Consider the following 24,230-nt stretch of genomic DNA (forward strand, 5'->3'; position numbering starts at 1 on the left):
GTTTCGGTAAAGCCGGCAGCGTTGGGCCCAGGATGTTTGCGCAATGAGGCTCTGTAAACCTCTCCTGCAGATGTGTAATGCTTTGATCTGTTTACTGGACAAACAAAAAATTAAACTGTCAATTGTTTGGGAGAAACCAACGGACAGGAAATCTGGCTAGCTGTATCAGATTTTGCCCCAAGAAATTGCATCAGTTTTAAAAAAGAGGCATTGTACTTGCAGCTTAATGTTTAAACCCAGTGTCAAAATGTTATGGCAGAATAATGCAAACCGATAATGCAAATGGTTTTCTTGGGTGGATTTCAACTCCAGTGCTAGTATCTGGTACAATATATTTACTTTCTTGCATTGAAATACCATGCTATTTACATCACAATAATACCACTTTTAGCTGGCCTGTTGCAGCCAGATTCAGTGATAGTAATCAAAATTGTTTTGAAACGTATCTCTGTTTATTACAGTGTAAGTTTTTCTTTTATAGTTCATATTATTCAGCGACTAAACATGTTTACTTTGAAGGGGGTGTGTGTTCTAGGTGGGTAGAAGCAAAATCAAAGTGTGTTTAAGCCAGCTGTAATTTAATTTCAGCTCTGTACGTTTTGTTGAGACAAGAAAAGCTGCTGGCACTTGAGCTTTGCAGTGCATTATGAGGTGACTACCAGGTAGATTCTCCTATGGAATTAAAACAAATTGGAAAGCACAGTGAGAAAGAGGAAGAGATATTTGTATGAATGGAGTGTCTGTGGCCTATGGTTTGCCATCCTCTGTTGCTTTTGTTGATGGTGTCTGGTTATGTAAATGTCTTCCCACCACTTCTTGAACTTGCAGCAAAGCGGTTTTGTTGTGGTATAACATCTGCTCACAGAAAAACGGTTGTAAATATACTGCTGCATGTTCACTGTGCGGCCCGGTAGGAAGGAAAGAAGGGATGGAAGGGAATGTTCTCTAGAAGCACAGATGGCTTTAGTAAGTAATAATGTTTGAAAAATAGTTTTATTTTATTTTATTTTTTTAAAAAGTATAACTTAATATGACTGCCCAAAAAGGGACCATGTGAAAAAGCTGAGTTCACCTACTTGGTACATGTGGAAGAGTTTGCTTTCATGAAACTTTTCTGGAGGAACGTACCCCATATGATCAGCTACGTACTCTCCCATGTGTATGGGACAAACAGGTTTGGATAAAAAGGCATGCCCGTACTGTGTTGTTTTGCACTGTGCAGTGTATCTTGAATTATAACCAATCCATAATTATCTCAGTAAATATTCAAAGGGAAAAACAATGCTGCTTAATGCCTTCTCTTGTTATTATGGAGGACTGGGATAATAAAAGAGGAGATCAGAACACGCCATGTTGGAGTTGCTGGCCTACGTTTCAAAACATCAATGACAAGAAGCAAGCTCCCAGTTTCTGGAACACAGGGCACATCCCAAAAAGAATGCCTGAGCTGCAGTTGTATATCTATGATGATGCTGAGCTTTCCCTGGAGACCTTAGACGATTGCATTTCATCTTAGTGATTTAAAGTGCTGGCAGCTGGTGGTTTGCTGGCCTGAAAGCCAGCCATCTTCTTCCCATCTTCTCACCTGCTGCATGTTGCCCTGGCTTTGCATTGGAGTCTAGGATTGCTCCTTCATTTCTGTTTTCTTTGGATATGGTGAGACACCCCTAAACTTTACTCTTAGTTAGAGTGCAGTTTTTTATGAAAATAATTGATTTCATTGTCACCCAAGCAGAGTAAAAGCATTTGCCCGTAATGGGCCTGGATTCTTTGTAATGCTGTAAATGAAGTCTTGGGTTGTTAATGCTTTCATCAGCGGTGAGTAATTTCATAGACTGAAAATCCCTTAAACTGCACGATAATTTTGGTTCCAGAGAATTACTATAGGTGACTGCAAGAGTAGAGGAGTAGTTTTATTTTTTTTTTTTCCTGAAACATAGGTAAAACTATCTGCAAAAACTTTGGGATAGTATATAGTTGTTACATCCAAGATACCCTGAAATTCTGTGACTCGAATTGCAGATTTACATCTACAACTGATGAGAGTTTGTGCTGTTTTATCCTGTACAAATGCTGCTGCTGTTTATTGCTTGCCTTAGATGATGTGGTTTTATCATATAAATATAATTGTTTTCCCCATAGAAAAAAGTCCGAAAGACTTTAGTATTTACAAATAATTTTGGAGGGTGCACTTAACTATTGCCGATCGATACGTTTTTCATAAAGTAGAATTTCTGGGCTCCAGATTATTTGGAGTGGAATTTCTCTGTGGAAATAGTCTGCCTGTTTCAGGAATTCAGTGTGCTGAATCTTGCTCAGCAAACCCCAGGAAGTACTTTTCCTTTTCAATTTGGCTATATGCACCCTGATCCCGAGTTGAACTCTCTTGACTCATGACTGTGTGTTGGATGTGGAACTGGCACTGAAGTGTGTATTGTGTGTGGCACTAGCAGCAGGTTGTACGCTTTCTTTGTTTAATCAGTTTCTGACTTAACTCAGTGAAGCTAAATGCAACAGTCCTTAACAAAACCATGTGTGTTTTATGGATGTGATTTCCATCTTGGTATTCCTTTGGCAGAAATGGACGAAATGTTACTTCGTTGTGTGGATTTTGTTTTGTCTTGTTTTTTTTTACTGTTCCTGAAATTATTGACCAATAATTGTGTTTGGCTGTGTATTTAGCTGTTTCTTTTCTGTGTGAATCATCCTGTCAAGTTTTTATTTACTGTGCCCCCGTAGTCAGTGCCAGCCAGGTTAGCATCAGTGAAGGAAAAGGTGCAGAGTTATCAGAGGCTGCTGATCTTGTGGATTCGTGTGTGAAATGTTCCAGAAAGATACGCCAGAGGCTCAAATTATGTAATGCTTTGAGCAGGAAGCCACCGAATTGTGTGTAGAGTGTGTCACCAGCAACAGACTGATGTCCCTGGCAAGGCTCCACTCCAGGAAGGAGCTGAGGTTTCTCTAAGGCTTCAAATGAGAATGAACGATTTGACAGCATGGACCTTGCTGGAACAGCTTGCCCCGTGGAAGGCAGGAGCTGGCAGGGCACATAACATTGCTTTGGTGAGTGTGGTTTCCTGCCCACAAGTGTGTACCAGCTGGCACCATCTTATCACAGACCTGGCGTTAGAGTGCTGCTTCCCCCCCCCCCCCCCCCGAGGTTTTTTTTGGTTTTGTGTGTTGGTGGGTGTTTTTGTGGTTTTTCTGGGGGGTTTGGGTGTTGTGTTTTCTTCCAGATCCTGAAAAAATAGCAAAGTTAAGAAAGGACCTTCTTAGAAACTACACGTGCAGATTGCTGCGTAGGGAATTTAAATCTGAAAGATGTTAAAAATTGTGTGTCTAAAAATAACTAGTAAACAGATAAACTATGGTTGATGTTCCTTTTTAGCACAAAATGAGTGAAGGTTTGGTAGGTAATGACTCTTTCAGGATATATTGACAGACTAAAATTGTCATCTTTAAATTAAGATTCTAATGGACTTTCCTAAATTGGGCAGTTGTACTTCACTTTTAATTTGAATCAGGCAAAATTTGAATCATTCCTTATTGGAATTCTAAAGTTTCGGTCTCCCAGTGGGTAACTCAAGGAGGTGCTCTTTGTCCATAGCTGAGTGTCCACGGGTAGGAAACAGTTATAGACTTGTAGAAGTATGTTTCTGTCGGGTTGTTCTCCCTGATGGCTTCAGAGAACGACAGGTGAAAAAGAAACTTGGATGTTAGATCCCTGTTGATGAAAACTTGTTTTCTGTTTTAAAATAAGATTAAAAAAAATAAATCTCTTGACAAGCCCAGAGTCTCGATGAAGGCTGTCCATCCTTTTGAAAGATTATCGTGATTTAGCTGGGGGTTATGAAAACTTAAGTCCTTTCCCAGTAGGTTATTAGGGGGTTATTAGGGGTCACATGAAGAGAGACGGGGGGCAACCCATATGGTATGTTTAAGGTTGATAGGAAAGTTCAGGTGTCTAGTTGAGAAAAAAGTCTTGCCTTACTGAACAGTAGTTAAGAAATCTGTGTTTTGGCCAATGATGAACATTGGCCACTTGAGAATTTGATGCCTTAACACCTATTTAGGTGATCAGTTGAAACAGAGATTGTGTGGTATCTATCTGGTTAGGTGCTCAGGAAGTGAGGAACATAAAATTACTAATCCTTTGCAAAAAAAGTAGGTATCAAGGCACTTAGGACCAGCTTATTCACCTCTTTTTAAAAATTATTTATTTGTTTTGTGTTTTTTTTCTTTGAAACAGGAGAGAAATTAAAATTGTAGCATGTTCCTATTAAAGCCTTTACAGATTGCTCAGTGTTTCTGCCTGTTTAACTGAGACTGGACTCTGGCTCTAAGTGTTTCCCTCAAAGAATTTACAGTCTTACTAAAACGGCCATTGGAGATTTTGAACACAAACAAGCTTCTGAAGAAATACTTAGCTGGTAAAAAGAAAAAGATTTTTGGTATTTGCATAACGAAAAAGAAACCAGATTTTTCTCTTTCATTAAATTTATGAGATTGTACTCATCTGTTTACATGGAACATGAGAAATTTCAGAGCCCAGTGGAAATTTTACCCAGAAAGCTGTAAATGATTAAAATCAGTTGAGAAACAGATTCTATTTCTGTTATGTGCATTAGGTATGGTATGATGCGACTGACTTCAGTGGAGTTGTGCTGGATTTCACACTGATGTAACCGTGTTGAAATTTGACCACAATCTGCAAGAGAACAAAAATATCTGAGGTGTATCTCTCATTGCAGACTAACAGAGTAGCTTGTATGCATGAAAATATTTTGGTAATGTCTTTGTTTTTCCAACAGAAACATGTTTTGAATAGTGAGTTTATTTTAGCATTAAGTTGGCTTTACTTGACCCCAGAAGTAAGCGTAAGGACGCTTTTGTGTGCAGCTGCGAGGTGGTGGAGACCCAGTGATAGCTTGTCATGCAATTATGAGCTACTGAGGACAGCCTGAAAGTGCACTAGCAAAATGAGAGAGCTTGAGGCATTTAAAAAAATAAAATATAAATCATCAAACAAAGGCACTGTGTAGTCTTTTACTAGAAGAGCGCGGTGTCAATATTTAATGAGAACAAAGTACCTAGCCATCATCCTCTCAGAGTTGCTATTTATCTTTTGGAAAAAACTTCTGTTTTGGAAAAACTTCTGTTTTAATGGAAGTTTTTGGCAACTTTGGGAGGATTTGGCAGAACGGGAAACTATTTTCTTTAACTGCTCTCATTGCTGTAATTGTGATTGCCATGGTTCTCGGTCTCTCTAGTGTACTGCTCGGGGGGGGGGTTATGCACTGTGTGTTGTCAAGGCAAACGCTAGACCTGCAGCATGCTCTGGCCTCTCTCGGCTGAGATGCTTGTTTTCTAGAACCTCCCTTTTTCTAATCTTGGCTGAGGCTTTTTCTCTCCCGCCCACCCCCCAATTTTTTTATTCTATACCTCATAAAACTTAAAAGGTATCAGGTCAGATTTAATCCTGAGTATGCGCCTAGTAGATGCTGTCCATTTTAGGCTTCAATTTATTTTACTTTAAAGGAAAAAAGATGAAGCTTGATGAAAGAGAAAAATACAGCTTCTGTCCTAACATTCAGGAGCTCTCGATAGAGATACATTTGAAAGTGCTACGGTTAATTTAATATTATTTTCAATGCTGAATGCACTTGTGGTTTGTTTTTTTTTTTTAAAACATCTTCTAATACATCAATTTCTAATCTAAATTTGGATTTGACTTCCTTTTTGAATGTTCTTTTGTCCTTTTCGTTCCGGTCTCTGTAAATCTGCTGCTTTGCTTGTTGAGTGGCTGTTGTGCTCATGTCTGTTTTAACCTCTTGTACAAATGACTTAGATATAGAAATCAATTGTTCTTGTGCATTTAAAAATAAAAAGGGGGAAAAAATGTAACAACAGCAAAGCAGTTGGTATTATTGATACAGGGGTGACAGGCACAGGGTCTGTACAAATGCTTCCTCAGAGGAAGCTTGGGAAGAGGTCAGTTTTTCCTTGAAGCACTCAACTTTATGATGTACAGAGTATGTTGCGGAAGATGAAGATGCTAGAATGTCACTAGGACTCTGCTGTGACGCTATTGCTGCCCTAATGTCTGGAGCTGAGGGAACGGTGTGAGTCCCTTTACCCACTTGGGCTGCCCAGAAGCACAAGTAGCGCTTAGAGATACGGTCGTAGAGCTTAGCGGTGTGGTTTAGCGATGGTTTTTGTCAGTGTTACCTTGCTGGTTGGACTTAGATGATCTGAAAGGGCCCTTCCAACTTGGGCAATTCTATGATTCTAAGTGTGGAATGCCCCTGTGCTGCCGACCCCTTCACACCCCCCCCCCCAATAGAAGGGAGAAGTGGACATCAGTAAATTAGTTAATGCTTTCATCCTTCTAAAGTGTTGGCAAAAGCAATGGGGGAAGTATGCTTTAGCACTAATAATGATGGCATAATTTACTTTTTACCCAAAGCTGGGCTGAGAAAGAGACCTGGTTATATCAGGTCTTACTACCTCAGAATAAAATAATTTTTTGTTTGTTTGTTTTGCTCCTGACACACTGCTCCATTCTTGGTCTCCATTGTCTAGGGTTACTTTCTAGTTTTAAATGCTTGGAAGAATGGATACCACATGTTACTTTCACCTGCAGCTATGATGCTTTTGCTTAGATAATAAGGACAGAAGGGAATTTCAAAATAAAATTAACTTCAAACAAAAGCTCACTGAGTGCAATATTTATGCTTGCTATAGTGTACATATTCTGGTCCATAAGGAGAGATTATTTCTAGGGGGGGAAAAAAAGGTCTTGAAGAAGTTCACTATGTTTTTATTAGGTAATTAAATATTAGTATGCACAATTAAGGCTTTTCTTTTTTTTTTTTTAGGGAAAGGAAGACATTCTCTACAATGGAAATTTCTACAGAGTAATTTCTGATTTTCAAAAGGTATGTGTTTTTCTGTTCTTTTAACATTTTAATTTGATTTTTTTTTTACTAGAATATTTACTTCAGGTTTAAAATACGGTTTAATGTTTCAATGCTGCGCTGTCCATATTAGTAGAATGAAAAACGTATTCTGAAAAAACAATGGTTTGGGTTCACGAGAGGAGAGAAGTTATTAGAAATTTAGGTCACAACTGCAAATTCAGTGTGTGCTGCGCTCTCTTGAAAACCAGATGCCCTGGCATTAAGAACTGTGTGTGTGAGGATGATCAGTGACACAGACAGATGGGGGTGTTCTTGATCCTCATCTTTTTGTAGTAGCCTAACATTCTGGGAAGTACAGGTAAGTAATAAATTCATCTTTTGTTTCCCCACCCCTCAGGCCTGAGTAAACTACAGTGATAGTGTGGCGCCATTCTTAAAACAGCTGCAAAGGCAACTGAAGCGCTCTCGTCTCTATGTGATTCCAGCAGATTCTCCTCACCTCCGATTTGTGGAAAACACTTCTTTATTTTACCTTTTTAATACTCGGGTTTGGGTCACTTTCACACCAACTTAAGTTCACTTCATACATCCTCCTACTCTGAGTGTAGTTTTATATGTCCCAGTGGCATCAAGGATTCTTACCTTATTGGCTTCTGCTGTCTGAAAGCTACTTCTCCTCCAGAAGCACCACACTGGCACGAAATTTCACTTGCTTTAGCGTCCAGGCCTTGAGCAGACTTAAAAGGGTTGTTGAGGCAAATGCTAGTTTCTCGCTACTCCTGAGTGAGACCTCAGTCTTGTCCTGTTGGTCAAGCCATTCAGTTTAGCTTAAGTGAGTTCTCTGATGCTCGTCCTTACTGCGTAGGAGCAGTAATGCAGGTAGAGTGTAGAACTTCATGCACTAGTCTGTCTACTGAAATTTTTGTAAGTGACCATGATGAGATGGTGTATTTACTTTTTGTTGGTTTTCGTGTAAAAAACATACCCAAATTCATATCAGAATTCTCTTGATACAACCTGAGATGATTTCTCAGATGAGGATTCCAATTGCAAGTTTGCTCTAGAGGGATCTTTCGCAGGAAAATTTCAGTGCAGAAAAAGTCATGGTCACCCAAGGGTATGGTTGCATTGGTCTGCTAGAATTTTAGAATTAGAAGTAACGGTACGGTGGTTGTAGGCAGGACTTTACCTGCACATAGTCTTGGCATTAGTCATTAAAATGCACTTATGTTTTCCTTGGTTTTCACTTCTTGCTTGTTGGTTTATCCCTCTGCTGTACACCACAAGGATTTGGGAATTTGTGGCACTGTGACCTGGTGTTCCGTCACAATTGGTTTGTTTATTTGTAACTGATAAAAATAATTCTTCTGTGGGCACAAGCACAGTTTACTAAAATAATTTAAAAAGAAAAAAATTAAACCTATGTTGGCCATAAATAACTTTCTTGGAAAGTATAAACTACTGTAAATATTTTCTTATGGCAAAAGTCTGAAAATACAGACAGTGCTAACTTCTTATCCAGGTAAAAGCAGTAGAACTCTTACTAGAGGTTTAGAATGAAATCACACCAGTGACAGAACTACTGGGGTAATTGGCTCATTTGTTAAAATTGATAAATAGGGGATGAATCTGTTTACCTTGAGTAGCTGTTGCATTTGACCGTCTTGCATGCTTTCAAAATAAAATTCTACATAATAGTGAGGAAAGCTACTATGTATGGAGTTAGGTGAAGGAAGTTAGGAAGTTAGTTCCGTTACAGTGTGATTGTAGACGGTGTTTCTTCAGCAGATGAGGTCAGCCAGTGTGTTCTTACAGGTGTATTCTGTTTAAATAGTGGTGGGAGGACGGGCGTTTTGAAATGGGAGATGTTGCCTTTATGGTAACACATCGTTACCTGTAATAATGCTCCCTTTAATACCATTAGGAGCTACAGGAACTTTGACCCCTTTCCTACTCTAAAAGAGATTGAGATGAAGAGAGGACTCGCCAAAGAATTTTTTTTTTTTTTTTTTAATAAACTATGGTTTCCAATACTGTTGGAAGGAAGGAGTGTTGAATCTCTGTCACAGTTTATAATGTCAAGCTGGGCACAATGTTCACTGGGCATTCCTGATTGGAATAATAGTTAAAACGATGTACTGATCATCACAATTAGCTCATTAATTTTATTCATCACCACTTTTTAGTTGATTTTTATGGAGGCGAAATAAGATCTCGGTGGTATTTTCACTGGTTAGAATTTAAGATTTTCTTTTTTTTTTTTTTTTTTTCTAGATTAAAGGACAGCTTCAGATTATTTGGCGTGTGTGATTCTGATGAAATTACCTGTGCTCTTGTGTGGGTACTCGTGTGCCACTGTCTCTCTCAAATGGGGAACTAAGAGCAACATTCACCCCAGCCACATTATCAGCCCCGGGGCGGGGTGTTCTCAGTTATCACTGTAACTTGTGCTCAATAAGAGCCAATTGTGTGCTGTCTGTGTTAATCCTATTTATGTGATTGTGTACTTTGTGGGGACAAAGGGCAGAGCAGCTGAACCTCAAGGCTGATGGGGGGGGGTGAAATGATGCAACTTTGTCTTGTATTCAAGAAGATAATTAGCAGAACACTTAATCATACCGTTGCTGAAGTTTTCCTTTCCCTTTGTGATTACAAAATAGAAGACTGGCTATTGGCTCTTCTAAAACCTAGGTTCTCAAGAGTATTCAATTTTAATAGAATATGTCTGCTATGGTCTATAGCTGAAACAACTCCTGTTTTTGCTTTAACACTTGAGGAGGAAGTACTTGGTGGATTGGCGTGACTAACTCGTTCACGTTTCTGGGGCCTCAAAAATAGTGCCATATAGCCACAGATGACGTCTTGTAGCTGTGAAAGTACTGCAGGTGCAAACAGAAACACTGTTAATGTGGTGCTGCTCACACCAACATACTTGTAAGAATTATCCACTGTAATTTCTATTACAGTGCTTACTTGCCTTACTTGAAAAGACCGAACCTTGATGAGATTCTATATAATCTGTCTGCTACAATCACAGAAGTACTTTGTGCATGTTTTCCTTATGCCAGTGTGGATTTGCAGTAACTGTTGTCACACCTGCTGAGTGTATTCGTATAAGCACTGACATAATTGAGGATGCATTTTAGTCCTAAAGTATTTGCTGCCGGGTCATGATATGGGGTATGGTAACTGCTCCTGAAATAGAAGTGACACTTCATAGGGGAGAATAAAGGAAAGCTGCCCTCCTGTTGGAGATCTGAGCAATTTGCTCAGATCGTACCTCAAAGAGGTTTTTAATCCTAGCTTTAGACTGTGTCTCCACTGGATATCTTCTTACTGTCCCTGATAAGCACAGCAATTAAGACATTTTGTGTGGGTATTTTCTACCTAAGCTGAATTTTGCTCTGTGACATCTATTTTAGCCATGAATCCTACTACAGTTCTCATAATCGGGTCCATTAAACCCTACAGCCTATCTGATTCTTTATACATGTTATCACTGGCGTCTGGAAATCGAGTTCTTCTAGGTCTGAAAAGTTATCTGCTGTTTGTAAGCGACGTGCATAGCTCACTTAGGTGGAGCATATGCTAGAGTTTCCCTTCAAATAGACAATGTTTTCTTTATAAAAGTTCTCTTATTCTTAGCACTTTTCTAGGTCAGGAATGCTTAAAATATCTTCTGTCATTAAAACTTGGAGTCAACAGTATAAAACAAAAATAGAGAGGCAAAAGAAAAATAAATGAAACTTACTGCATCCAGATGAAGCATTGTTTTCCAAATATTCCCTGTTGTTTGTGATCATGTGGTCTTCATACTTTCCTTTGAAAGACTGTTCTGTTTAATTACAGCAAAATTCAGCAACAGGTAGACCTTTTTTGGTGAGAAAGGTGAGGGTGGGAGGAGCAGAAAGTATAGAGTGGCAAAGGTCTCAGTCTGAGAAAGGTTGGTGGCTCAGAGAGGAGGCAGAGCTCTGGGAGCTAAAAAGCAAGGGATAACAAAAGCATACAGGTAACTTATGGCAGTAGTTACTGTCTCAGTCAGGTTCCCCGTAGTTTCCTGTACATTTAAGCTAACAGTTCTGATAAAGAAAGTAGTCCCCAGTCTCACTCCCAGCCTCTAATTTCTTTTCCCTGGATGCTTGTTCACACCAAATGTCTGTGAATCAGGTAAGTTATCTGGCTGAAAAGTAGTAATAAAATTCTAGAAGGTTATTTTTATGCAGAGAAGAGAAGGCTCTGGGGAGACCTTATTGTGGCCTTTGGATACTAAAAGGGGACTTATAAGAAAGGTGGGGACGGAATTTTTAGCAGGGCCTATTGCGATAGGACAAGAGGTAACGGTTTTAAACTAAAAGAGTGTAGATTTAGACTAGATATAAGGAAGAAAATTTTTACAAGGAGGGTGGTGAAACACTGGAACAGGTTCTCGAGAGAAGTGGTAAATGCCCCATCCCCGGAAACATTCAAGGTCAGGTTGGACGGGGCTCTGAGCAGCCTGATGGAGTTGAAGGTGTCCCTGCTCACTGCAGGGGGGTTGGACTAGATGACCTTTAAAGGTCACTTCCAATCCAAACCATATGATTTTCCAGCTGAATCAGTTTTCATTTCTGCTGACAGAGCAGAGGTTAGAGGGGCAAGAATGAGTGACTGGTGGACTTCTGTAGAGGACTCTTGGAGTTTACCAGACTGTTGCCTCCCGTTGTTCCATGGTAGGTCTGTCTTAAACCATGCCTGCATCTTCAGATGTTCTGATGCAGAAAAGGGGAGGAAACAAATCTTGTCTCCTGTATATTTTGGTTGTTTATGATACAAGTTCTCTTGGGCTGAGAAAGGTTGTTTTCTTTTGTCTGGGTATTTCGTTAAGTGATTGTGTTGTAAAACTTTCCCCTTAAGATTTATCTGCCACTCCCCAGGAAAGAAAGATGTTTTTTGAAAGGTATGGGAACGTTATATGAGGAGCCAAGCTATGGTGTTATTTATTCAAAACTTACTTTTCATCAGTGCCCAAAGTTAGAACCTTGTTCTTTTAAAATGTGCAAACACCCGGACTTGTATGCAAAGGTGGACAATGTGGGAAGCTGGTCAGAAAATGTGAGGCAAAATGACAGCTCATATTGTTAGGCCTCAATAAAACCTGGTGAAAGTGGAGTCTTTGCAAGCCATTTTGTTCTGCGCGGGCTCAGCTCACTAAGACATCTTGGGTTCTTTGTGGTTTCCCCTCTCCCCCCTTCTTTTTTTTTTTTTTCTGGGTCGCTTGCTTTTTTAGTGGTGAATTAAATTGGCATCAGGAGGAAACCAGAGCACAGGAGTCTGCTCTGACTAACCAGCAGGAGTACGTGTCTGGAAATGGAGAGAGTAGAGTAGAAAGGAGTGGAGGAAACTATTCCCTTTCTCCTTTCTCAGCCTAAACTCAGATGGCATAAGTCAGTGCAAAAGCTGACGGGCGGCGGTGGCAGAGGCAGAGGTGGTGAGGCACATTCCCACGTTCCCTTTGCAGAGGGGTCAGTGGGATTTTTGCCACTGACTTCAGTGAGGCCAAGCGTATGAAAAAGAGAGAAACGGAGAGTGAAAGAATAATAAGCAGAACAATCTGGAAGGTATGGGGAGAGCTGCAAAATAAATGCAGCAAGACAGAAAAAGTGGGAAATGTAATAATAAAACTGTCAGCTATAGGAAATAGATAAGTGGTGGGGAAGAAAGCAAGAGGTCATGTGCACAGCTGAGTTTGGACAAAATGTTTTATTCATTTCTGAGTCTCTTCTACTGTTGAACCTATCTGCCAAGCTGTACTGTTGACACACCAAGATTACTTGGCCAGTAGATATCTTCTTTTAAACCGATGTCTTTTTATGCCACACAAGTGGTGCGTTCATCTTTAGCTCATACTGTTTTCTGGTGAAGCTAAAAAGAAAATCAGTAAATTACTGCCAGAAAATGCATTGTATTTGGAAAGGATATGTTTTTCCTTTCTTTCCAGTGTTTTCAACTTCTCTAAACCCCAAAACTATGGAAAATTTCAGAGGGATGTTTTCTCTAATGACATTTGTGGTCTGGTTTAGAGGAGAAAGGTTTGGTTGAGTGTTCTAAGTAAACAGATCCTAATCAAAGGCAAAACTCCACATCATCCTGTGGCTTTTCCAGAACCTGCTTTTGTTCTAGTATTCATATCCTATCTGTTATAATTTTGTTGCTCTTAAAATGAGTATTGCATTAGAGAACAGGGAGTGTGCCCGTGCGAGACAGTTACGGAATCTGCCCTACTGGCAGCTGTTTACCTAAACAAATCCTTTTTGACTGCAGTCCCTGTGAACACTGGAATTGGAGAAGATGGCATGTGCCGTTCCGCGTCGGAATGGTTTCTTGCAGGCAGTGGAAATACCTGTGGCAAATGAAATTTGCATTCAAAAGTTCATTTATAATTATGTGGTTATTGTGATTTCCCCTTTCTCTGTGTACATCCTTTTAATCTGCTAAATGTAAATTTTCCAAACTCGACAGGTTGCGTAAGCCAGAAAAGTAGGAAATAACTCCCCAAAGAACTGCTGCCAGATCTTTGAAGCACGTATTGAGTTATTGGATCCGAAACGCAATGTGTAAGAGCTGCTTTGCCAAGTTTTGAAAGTTACAGTATGGGGAGTGATGAGACTGCTGTCTAGTTATTTTCTGTAAAACAAAGGCGAAAGAGAAATATGGAATGTTGTTTTTTGCTTAACGACACACATTCCACTTCTGAGTTGTTTATATTTTTAACTGTTGTTTCTTCTTTACAAAATTAATAAGACCTGTTAAACATTACAATGAAAAGTAGCGAGTAAATATACTTGTATTTCATAACTGTGCATTTTGCTGTTTGATCTGTACCAGACTGAAAATTCAGATTGTAAACAAGATCATTATGAAAGCTTTTGCAGTCTGGGTTAGCAGTTGGGAGCACATCTCGGGAGCTCCTGGAGATATTACAAGTGATTCTTGTGCTGATATATAGACTGCTTTTTCAAGATCCGCAGAGTTTTTTTCTCAGGCATTTGTACATTTGTAAGACTCTGGCCATTTATCCTGTTTTGCAGTGAGTGTTTTCATTAAAACCTCTTCTCATACAAAGGAAGCAGTGCTTCACTTACCTCATTAAATCAGGTTTAGATGGCGAGATGTGTATATCCAGCCTCTGTTTGTGAGCAAGCGGGTTGCTCAGTCTGACAAAAATTCCTTTGGTCCTTGTGTTCTTGCTGAGGTATATTTTAGCCTTGAGAAAGCAACCCCGTCTTTCCTTCTTTAGAGATGTTGTGGGAGGAGAAAAGCCAGTTAACCTAGCTATTAAAATGTTTGTGGCTTGTATTTGGTTGGAATTCACCTGGGCTGAGCAGCTGGCTCTGAGTACTGACTCACGTTAGTACTTGGTTACTCTGTTCAAATTATTTCTGAACGTTTCCCTTTGAAAACCAAATAAATGAATTTTAAAATTTCCCCTAGGAAGGTGTGCTTTTGCACATATTGAGCCTTACATGTAGTCCACTAAGCAATTTAACGCCCTCTCTGAAAGGCAGGTCAAATATTCTTTAATACCTGACTTATAGTGAGAGGAGTTTTGGATTCAGGTGAATCGGAACTTGAGTTTCCTGAATTTGAAGCTGGTACCCGTTTTTTCCTTTAAAAAAGCACTTCTGCCTGCCTTAACTCCAAGGGATTCGTACAAGACATTGGCATGGTGTTTGGCTGTGGCTGTGTTGGAATTAGGCAAGGTGAAATCTTTAATTAGACATAGTGTCTTTTATCAGACCCAATAATACAGTTGTATCCTGCGGGGGGAAGAACAGAAGAACATTTGTGCGTACAAGCCTGTCTGCAAGTCATCTGGGTCTGTCTGCCTGAAAACTAGTTGGCTTTTTTCTATTTCTTTTGTGGTATTGCCTTTTTTTTTTTTTTTTTTAAAGAAGTAGGTAAGCACTTAGCAAGATATTCTGAAAAGCCTAAAATATAAACTTCTGTAAGTGTTTTTAAAATTATTTCTTTTGGTTTAATTGTCCTTTTCCTACCTGTCTTAATCTGTTGCCTGAACTCTCTAGAATTTATTTTTTATTTTGTGAATTGTGTATATACACATTTGGTGAATTTGTGAGTTTACCCTTTTAAAATGTTAAACAGTTGAGGCAGTTTCCAGTCGTATATTTTTAAGGAAATGGAAAGCTTTCTTCTCTTCATCATTGATATATCAGCATGGAGCGTTTCGTGTGGTCACCAAAAAATTTGTGATTAGATTTGTCATTATTAATATTCTACTTTTCTGTGTTAATCTACAGGTGCTGTGAAAGTGTAGTAAAATATTTTAACATGCACTTTAATGTCCGTTTCATCTTAGAATCATAGAATCTTGTGAAGGTTTGCAAATCGGCAAGAGCATAAATAGGTTCAGACCCTAAGAACTTACTTCAAAAATTATTACGAGCAAAGCAAAGACATGACAGCAAATGCCTTTTAAATATGAGGTAATATAGCTAAAGCAACACTGGACAGAATGGCTAATCTGTACGAGCTGGATCCTATTCTGTGACGTGGGAGCACATGGTTGGGTCCTGAGTATTTCTTCATGGAGTTGTGTTTTTTACTCCCTAGTACAATTTTGCAGCCTGTCTGTTCGTCCACTGGGATCCAGGGAGAGCTTTAAAAAGCTGGGGCAGCCTGTGAAGAGATTGAATTCACCCTGTCTCCTAAGACTGCATTTTCTGGAAGGCTTCCCCGTTCCTGTAGGGTACGGTTTCGCTGCTGTAAAAGATGCTTTGCAAACGAGATGTCCTGCTCCAGCACGCCTGATGCACGCGTGTAGAGCTGGGCACACTGGCTAGCTGAGGGCGTACTGGTGGGAAAGAGGTTGTCTTGTCCTCTGTCACGTTAGCGTGTTCAGGAATTTTGGCTGGCTGTACCCTCTCTCTCCCTTCTTTTCTTGGTGGTGCGGGTTAGCTACTGAACCTTGGCAGCAGGTGACAGAAGAGCAGGAAACGATGCTGTCGAATCTGCTACCTGTTGTACTTGTGACCTCAGCAGAATAGACCGGAGTCAATATTATAAAACTAAAACACACACTCTGTTTGACAGTTTATTGTTTGTCCTTTTAGCCTTTTTTTTTTTTTTTTTTTAAAGACTTGTGCCCAGAACACATGGGGTTTGTTTCTGTATTTGAGTATTTTTGCTGGCATTTGATGTGACTTGACATAAACAACATGAACTTGAGTCGCGTGGTTAAATGTTAAAACAGTTCCACATGCGTTGGTTTACTGCCAGGAAAAGGTGAACGTTCAGCATAAATGCTGTAATTAAACACTAATCAAACATTTATTATTGTTGAGTGAATGACCTGACAAGGATGCAGTTCAGCTAAAATGTACAGGTTCTATTTAATGGAAGTAAAAAGCTTTATTAATATTTGAAGAATGGCTTTAATTAGCCTGACTGTTGGTAGGTGTGTTCATGTTCTCAATGTACATCCGGTATAACCTTTTTCACCAACTTATAATTGGCAGTTTCCCATAGGAAATAATCATTATTGGTATTATAAAAGCACTTTGTATCTATCACATTTGGGAAATGAAAGTTTTGCAAAGGTCAGAATAAAGTGTGCCCCCAATTATGCTAATAACTCATACCACAAATGATCCACTGGAAGGTTTAATAGCTTGGTAGTCCTCTTTAGATTTTCTTAGAACAGGAAGAATTAATATTAGATTTTGACACTTTACAGAAAGGTGAAAAAAGAAATCTTCCTTCTCCCTGGCTTTTTAACTTTGTACCTGAATTCTCTTAGTGACTTGAGGATCCTGAAATGTCGGTTTGGCGGTGGGTTTTTTTTTTTGTTTGTTTGGTTGGTTGTTTTTTGGGGTTTTTTAATAATTCTTTTTAAAAGCATTTTGTTCCACTTACTTTACTGTGAGGCCAGTATATTTTTCAAGGAGCCCCGGATTGCAAAAGTCACCAGGTTTTGCCCTTTGGGAATGTCTATACATTTTATTTGGAATTTGACAGTATAATCTAATAGACTTTGATCCTTTTGCTAAATGGAATGTGTTGAAGTTATTTAAAATAATACCATATTTAAAAATGTATTGAAAGCTATTTAAAAAACCCCAAACCCTAGAATTTTAAAGGAAAATAAATTTTAATTTTGCTTTTTACCTGTCAAATAAAATTTCCCTTGTTTTCTGAGGGCTCTTGCACATCTGCACCGCACTCCAAAGGTTCAAGTAAGTAAACCACCCAGAACTTTTGCGAACATCAGAACAAATCTTCAGAATATAATTACTTAGAAGTTATTTGATATTGGATTTTCTCCGTTACGTCCACTAGACAGATTTCCTTTGAACCAGAAGGTCTGTGTTACTTGAAATGACTCTTGCTTTTTGTAATTCTGAGGTTAAAACATTAGTAAAAGGCTAGATGGAATAATTTACTCCTGAGACTGATTATCTTAATATATCCACAGTTACTGTGCATCTACTGAGTTGTTAAAGAAGCCATTAAGAGGGCAGTCTAAGAGCTAACATTTGCAGATGTCTCCAAATTGAATTATAAATGTCTCTGGTAAACAAAATGTTTGCTGCACTGTGTCGGTTCCACTTAGAGGTCAGGCTGTATCGGGTATGTGCGTTTTGTGACATAGTTTGGAAAGATAGAAAAGGCAATGGAATAAATAGCTCTGATTTACTCTTTCTTTTTTTTTTTAAGTTTAGAGACGTTTTTAATTATACATGTTTTAGTTTAAAATGTTCTCTCCCCCCCCCCCCCCCAGTGAAGTGTTTTCTGTAAGCTTTACTTCAACAGAGATGCAGATGGTTTATTAGTCTCTTTAGATGAGCTGTAAATGAGGAATATTGACATGCATGGAAATTGAAATAGAGGGTTGTTAGAAATTTGCATACACTAATTTTATGAGCTGCATTAGGAAAGCTGCTGGCTTCTGCTTTACTGAAGGTATTGTTTTGCTTCATGCAGTCGTTAGGATGATAGCAAGACTACCTTCATAAAATGTCTGTTATAAGTGCCTTCCTTGATACCAATTTTTCCAAAAGCAGTGCTAGCAAGGCCTTTCTCATGCAAACATGTCTCTCTGAACTGCGTTCTGGTGCAATTCACCGCACTTGTAAATAAAGAGCAGGATGGGAGCAAGCTGTTGGTAGGCTTGAACTTGAATCTTGATTATGTCCTCCTGTAAATATTTTCTGGTTTGGCATTTCTTTATTTTTTCATTGTCAGTTGTGATACACGCTTAATACTAAGTGCAGAGACCCTTAGTCTCTGCGTGCTGTTTATACTTCAGTTCTCTCCATAGGCAAATTACTCTTCTTCAGTATAAACACCTCCGCTCTCTGAGGGGATATTATTAACTCCAGTCAGGCCAGTCCCCTTTTTACCTAGAAGATTCTTTCTATGCAAATACGCATAATCCTTTGTGGAAGAAATAAAGGCAAATTTGTCAAATTAGTCTGGGTAAAACGCGTACACGCGTGATTCAATAAAGGATTCTGTTTTCTGTAGCCTACCTACAGACGGCGTTGTACAGTCTAAAGCAAATTTTCTAAAACAAATCTGAAATTTTGAATATCAGGCACACCACAGAAGGTAAAGTTAGGTTTATTTAAATAAATATTTAAATAACCTATATAAATAACCGTATTTAATAAACCTAAGTAGGTTTATTTAGGCTATGTAATGAAATACATGGCAGTATTTACAACTGGTTAGAAGCAGGACTCCGTACTTGAGTACTGTTTCATGAAACTTTCAGAATGGTGCGGATTTCATTTCATAGCTATGTGGACAATTAAATCCTCTGCAATTCTTCTGACTGTCCTAATTATTTTTTTTCACGTGAAGCTTGCTAATGCAGGTCTCATCGCTGCTCACTCTGCCACTGAGTCAGGTACGTCTCTTGATGGTACTTGTGCTTTTAGACCAATGGGGACAAAGTGATCCAGTTTTTCCTTCCTTCCAGGTGCAATTATGGGTCTCAATATAATAAAAATAAAATGATTTAATATCTGCAGAGGTTCATATGGCATATTTTCCATTTATTTTAAGTTTGGAAGCTAAAATATCTTAATTGATAATCCCATAAGGCTTATTTTTTCATGAGCGCTCTTTTCTCTCTGCGGTTCTGTATTTTCAGGGTATTGCTAGTTCTGTAAATTTAGCTATCAGACTATTGTAATTTAAGGCCAAATCCTTCTCATAGTTGAAAGAAAAAATCCAATGGTTTTACTGGAGTAGAATCAGATTTAAGGGGCAGAGCCTGAATGGTCTTTAATTGTTCTAATCCCGGGACAGCTTTCCAGACGGGATGCTTCACAGGCACTGTAACGTTTTTGTATTGGTTGAATCTCCCCTGATGTGAAATATAAAGATGATTTGTTATTCATGATTTTGCTGTATAGCCTGCTAAAATCAGCAGGATCAGTTTTTCTAGTTGCATTAAGAGGCTTTAAGAGAGAAACTATATAGATTTTTGTCGTGGTGGTTTGGTTGTGGGTTTTTTTTGGTTTTGTTTTGTGGTTGGTTTTTTTGGGGGTGGGAGGGTGCGTTGACCCTTCTCTCTCATGTTTTACTTCAGTTTTTTTTAATTTGGTTGGCAGACTGTTGATATGATGGGGTCTTTTCACAAAGTCGTGCAGCTCCAGATGGTGTAGTCTGCACAGCTTTTTGTTAGCATCAGTGTTTTGGTGGTTGTTTTACTTAAGCACCAAAATAAAGTGTTTCTTGTTCTCCTGTACCCGTGTCCGTGTAAGCATGTTCCTCTCATACTGATGTGCTGTTGCTCTCATCTTGTGGTCCCCTGACAATCTATCATCTGACGGGTCCAGTGGAGACAGCATCGATCTGTGATGCAGGAGTAGGTCAGTTTTGCTCAGTGATTTTGGGTTGCTCATATCACTTTCTTACACCATTTTTCCACCTCTTAAGAACTCTTCAAAGAAATGTGCCCCTCCATCTGTCAGCAGAGCAGTGAAGTTAGGATCTCTGCTGGAACCGTGATGTACTTTCACGTTCCGAGTATTTCTTGTTGCAGGAACCATCCTGTTTGAAGTATTCTTGCTGTCAGCTTTCCTGTTTGCATCGCAGTTGCATGAAGATGAAAAGAAAGCTAGGAAACAGAGCGTCGGAAGAGTATTCCCGTGCGATGATGTGTCAGTCACAGTCATGATTCTTATTCGCTGAACAATTAGTTCAATTTTTAGGCAGGCAAGAGCTGATGTTCTCATTTCAGTTGTTGTACTGAGCAGTTTCAAAAAGTGTCCAAGTTTTATTTATTGATCAGCAAGCAAATATGAAAAGAAAAAATACGCCTGAACGCAGTCGTCGGCACAAGAGTAATGGGGCAAGGGTTTGTGCGAATTTTAACACTCCAAATTAATATTTCTGTTCCTTAGAAGATGTGAAGAAATGTATCTCAGGGTCTTATTCTGAATTTAGTATGATTGCGGCTAGTCTCGCTGGTATTTTCTCCATATGGTTTGTATGATAAGAAGTACTTACAGTAAGCTCTTGTTTAAAAGAACCCTGGGTCTACCCTGTAATAGAGAACGTTCAGTATTGAGGATGCTGTATCAGGCCCTTTCACTCAGCGGAGGCTTGTGGAGAATGAGATTCTGTTGCTTTCCATGCATCTGCAGAAGGATAAAGAGAAGTTCCTTCCCTATGGCTTCTCTAGTGAATTCTAATACAAAGGCTAAGCAGGTTAGAAGTTTCTACATGCTGTCAAACTAAGCAAATGATGTGGCCACTTTTTTTCCCTATTCTGCTGTTACTGAGACCTTATTCATGGTGAGGAAGTGAATACCATATTTATTTGCTACTGTGGCAACATATGAAAATCCTGATTTTCTTAATATGACTGGGAACATTGCTCTTCTAGTTTGGGATGCCGGGATTTCACCAGCTGTGCTTGTCTTAGGCATACTGGGTGCAGAAATCAAAACTAATTTAAAGCTAATTCAAGGTTATCATTAGGCTAGCGTTACTGGAACTAGTTCCCAGCCTTGTCATGGATAATGTGCTTTTCAACATGAATGGATTCTTCTCTCTTGGTTTTACTGACCCTGTGTAATTCCACTGCTGCTACGTAAATGGTTGTTCAGCCCTTTCTCAGCACAGTGCTTTCCCATAGTGTATGTCAAGTGTATGAATTTGCATTCTCTCTGCAGAATTATGGGAAAAACAGCTCCCTGGGGTTCAGTGAATTAAAGTGGTGTTGCAGAATTGCTGAGTAACAGGGTAGAGCAGTACATAGTAAACATTTGTTGGAGTTGATGGGATAGATGCGTTGGACCACAGTAGTCACTGTTCGGAGGTAAATTAAAGGAAAGCAAAACATAGAATTCCTTCAAAAGTCCAAAGCATCACATGTGTTTCATTCTGGTTTTGTTTCTGAAGACATAAAAAACTATGTACCACACGCAGAAAAGTAGCAATGAAACAGGATTTGTTCCCCAGTGCCAGCTAAATGGTGTAAAAGGGATACCCATGTATCGTGTGACTCCTGATTTTTATTTTTGTGCTGATATTAAACATACAAATGGTTTTAATGTACAGTCTAAACAGTGACATGTACTATTTTGTACAAACAGTGGAGGGAAATATCACTGTTTTAATTTTATTTTTGCTAATGATTAATCTCTTTTGAAAAGAACTCTGCAGGACGCATCAATGCTCAAACGGAGAGTTTTTTAGTCTCTGAGTGAGTAGTCTGAAGTCCAGCTGCTGTCTTGCAGGTAAAACCATGTATATTTGATTATGACAGGTAAGGCCTGAAAATGAAACTCAAGCATCCTCATTGATAGGAGGAATAAATGCTGCTCTGCAAAGACACTCCATATGTATGTCATATGAGGAAAGCTGTTAAATGAGGAAAACACATATATATATGTGTACTGTATATATTAGTTCTCTTTTGTCTGTGCACAACTTCTGCAGGCTTTTGGAGGCACTAATTAAGGAGAATTTGGGGAACCAGAAAGCGTAGTGCTGAGTACTTGAAAGCAAAAACATGTGGAAATAGTAACTAAAGATATTTAAAGAATAACAGTGATGCCCTGTTGGACAAGAGGACCTTTCTTAGGGAGGTGGTGTTCAAGAGTGGGGAATTACGTGAGGAAAAGCAAGCCCAGTGGCATGGGTAACTCGCTGAGTGAAGAGGTTATTGCGAGTCTAGCTGAGCGGTGCTGAGGGTAGAGGGCAGCGTGTGATACTTCAGTCTTCCACTTCACTGGCGGTGGAGGCCAGGTGATTGAGCAGGAGGCAGGAATTGTCTTAAAAATATGTCTGTTCTTTGGTCCCCAGGTGTGCCCCGTGATACACTCTGCGTTTGTGACCGATGATCTCTCTTTCTGAAGCCTTACAGCATCCCATGTGTGCTTTTGTGTGAGGATAGGGGCCCTGGGGATTATTGTGGTCCTCTTACCATCTCCTTTGCTCTTCCTTATACTCTTTGCTGACAGACGCAAGCACCGGGGGAAAAATATGTCAGCTGTTTCTTCTTTCCTCAGTTTCCTCTTTCTTCTACAGCAGCAGCAAAGAATAGGATGGGGTCTCTTCACAGAGGCTCCTCAGATACTGTGGGGCTGAAGGGTGTTTAGTGATCAAAGAGGAAAAGCTGAAAAGTTATTCCAAATAATCTTTGGCTAATATGCAAGTACTGCGAGCTTAGCTAACAGAAGGAGCTGTAGTGGGTCAATTGGTAGCATAAAGGGAGTTTGAATAAGTGGCTGTTTCCACAGTATTTCAGTAGTTTCAAGGCATGTATTCTGAAGAGCTTAATTTGGCATCACTTAAAGTATCCCCTCATTATACAGGAGAAGACAAAAGCCTCTTGGAGGCTGCCATAAGGTTTGTTGTACAAATTTAGAAAGAAAAGTGAATTAGTCTGACATTATAAAAATCAGCTTTGTGTCCTGTAAGCTATTTCCTATTTGGTGTGTATGGAAAATTCTCACTCGGTGGAAGGTAAGGTCAATTTAAACACAGCCCACTTCCAAATAATTTAATATTGATACGGTGTTTAATTCTGTACTAAACAATAAACAGGGACAGTCCTTTTGTGTTTACATGGAGATTTAGAAATAATTATGTCGCCCTTCATTCTTCTAGGTTTTATTAGAAAAGACATTGAAGACAAATAGAACAGTGACAAAGCTAATAATAGGTCTTTTATGGAATGCAACTTTTTTTTCTATTTTGCCAAACTAGAGCGTTTTTACATCCTTGTGCTTTTAGGTTGTCTCTTTTGTAAAAGGGGAAAAAGGGAGATACAAAGATATGATTCAGATTTCATTTCAGCTGTCTTGATTCAGAGCTGCTTGTTGTTTTCTGTGAGCGCCGTGTAAAGTTGTTATTATTTTCATTTCTATTTTTATTTTTAGAATTGAAGTAAACTGCTGCTTCTGCTTTCTTGTGTATGTTTCTAGATATTTCATACACGAGTATTTGCCTAAGTAATTTTAAAGACAAAGTACTTCTAAGTGCAGGATGGCAGCTCTTACCTTCAAAGCCCCTACAGTGCACCTGGCCCAATAGGAACGTGTAGCTCTGTATGAATAATTGAATGTCAGCAATTAGAACCATTATTAAAATAGGAAGCTACTGCGACTGTATTTTCTGCTCATTGTCTCTGTTCTATCTGTTCCTCCTAAAAGCGGTGTGCTTGGCTGACAACTTAAAGCTAAATATTTCTTGCTCCTCTTTGGTGTGTTACGTTTTGTCTCCCGCAGCAGTGGCATTCCACGAAGGATAATTACCATAGGTAGAAATAGCCTGCAGCAGTGCTGTGTTGCTCTTGTCACCAAACCCTCTGGCCTTGCAGAAGTGGGAATGGCAAAACATTTGTATTCCTCAAGCGCAGTGGGGAGATGCTCCGCAGGGTGATGGTTCTTCCCCAGGACACGCACTCTTCACTTTCGGCTTCTATCGTAGGTGCTGCTGGGGTGCAGCATTGGGAAGGGGCTGAGGCTTCTGCACGGGATCTGTGTGGGAAATTCCGGCTCGGAGCAGAGACTGGCGAGGAACTGGGCACAGATAGGGTGCAGAGCCTCTGTGCTGCGGGAAAGCGTGGAGGGACCATTCTCACAGGGTGGGTTTGGGGCAGTTCTGAGCCGGGACAGGGACTGAGGCAATATTGCCTCTAGGTATTTCTGCTGCTGGCCCTCCATGGGAGACGGAGAAGACAGTGGAAGAGCATGAGCTGAGCTGTTCGAGACCTTGTGTTTAGTGGTCCTTCTCAACTCCCCCAACAACTGCCTGACAGCTTCCCTAAATTTGGATGGATTTTACCCA

The 24,230-nt window shown here is 39.5% G+C and overlaps 1 protein-coding gene across 6 annotated transcripts in view; it reads left to right on the forward strand.

Annotated features, from left to right (window-relative positions):
* The window catches only part of PLCB4 (phospholipase C beta 4), a 205,712-nt gene that overhangs the window by 13,701 nt on the left and 167,781 nt on the right, over positions 1–24,230 (forward strand). For all 6 annotated transcript variants that reach the window (XM_054194796.1, XM_054194798.1, XM_054194797.1 and 3 more), the window contains exon 2: positions 6,879–6,938. The gene's annotated coding sequence lies outside the window, so the exon portion shown is untranslated. The remainder of the gene's footprint in view (positions 1–6,878; positions 6,939–24,230) is intronic.

The sequence above is a fragment of the Rissa tridactyla genome, chromosome 3 (genome assembly GCF_028500815.1).
Source record: "Rissa tridactyla isolate bRisTri1 chromosome 3, bRisTri1.patW.cur.20221130, whole genome shotgun sequence".
Lineage (NCBI taxonomy): Eukaryota > Metazoa > Chordata > Aves > Charadriiformes > Laridae > Rissa > Rissa tridactyla.